Consider the following 1,015-nt stretch of genomic DNA (forward strand, 5'->3'; position numbering starts at 1 on the left):
ATAGTGATTCGCCTTTTTTTTGTAACAAAGAGTCACATTTATCAAGGGAGGTGGACCCACTATCTTCAGCGAGTGGTTCCTGCCGGCTGTGCACTGCCTGAGAGGGCGCTGGAAACAGAATTATTCATGGCCCTCAGGAGAGAGTTGAATGATGAGATTTACAGGGCATCGGGAGGGACTGGTGAAGTTACCCGTACAGACAGCTGATGCAGAGAGTGACAGGCTGAAGCACCTTCCTCTGTGCTGGGACATTCTCTGAGTGTGCGGTTCTCTGCCGATTGTTGCTGCAATCTCAATGACCGCTGCTCGTCATGGAGCTGGTTGATGAGGCTTGTTGGTGACGTCAGCTCTGCCCTACCTCATCTGATTGGTACATTTTCGATGATCTACATTCACTACGAAGATGTTTTCTAGAAAAGTGATGAAAAAGCACTGGTGCAAACTGACTTCTTTGCTCTGGTTAAGAAGCCCAGGAGTTTGGGAACAACAGTAAAAACTGTCAGCAGTGATTTACAAGTCTTTGCACACAGTCAGGCTGGTGGAAAATAGGATCAAGTGTTGATTATACCAAGTGTTCACAGTTGGTGGCTATCTCATGTGTGGAAACATGGCCTTGGTTTTCGTGGTTTTGGTGTGAAGACAAGACCACAGAAAAAGCATTTGTCCCTATCAGCTTTAATATCTGATATGTCCTTTGCCTAAGGACCCTATATTAAACTGATTTTTGGAGCAGGGAGTTGGAATACGAGCTTTCTCCATGCATTATTGTGGTATTGCAGTGTTCCCAGGAATGATGAAGTCTTATTAAACCAATTTTAAAAGCATACTGATCAAAACTTGAAAAATTCTAGGTCTAAACACCTTGTCATCTCAGATTCGCCAGCATTTGAAGTTCCTGCTATCCTTGAAGAACTATATGCTGGGATATGCTCAATGCTCTGGAACCATAATCATGGAATTCCTAGAGTGTGGAAACAGGCCCTTCAGCCCAACAAGTCCACACCAAACCTCACAG

At 44.5% G+C, this 1,015-nt stretch overlaps 1 non-coding gene across 1 annotated transcript; it reads left to right on the plus strand.

The window, feature by feature from the left end:
- Positions 1-612: 612 nt before the first annotated feature.
- On the plus strand, positions 613-804 carry LOC132209932 (U2 spliceosomal RNA). The gene has a single exon (XR_009446111.1). It is a non-coding gene; the product is annotated as a U2 spliceosomal RNA (small nuclear RNA).
- Positions 805-1,015: the final 211 nt, after the last annotated feature.

This window comes from Stegostoma tigrinum, chromosome 8, assembly GCF_030684315.1.
Source record: "Stegostoma tigrinum isolate sSteTig4 chromosome 8, sSteTig4.hap1, whole genome shotgun sequence".
Lineage (NCBI taxonomy): Eukaryota > Metazoa > Chordata > Chondrichthyes > Orectolobiformes > Stegostomatidae > Stegostoma > Stegostoma tigrinum.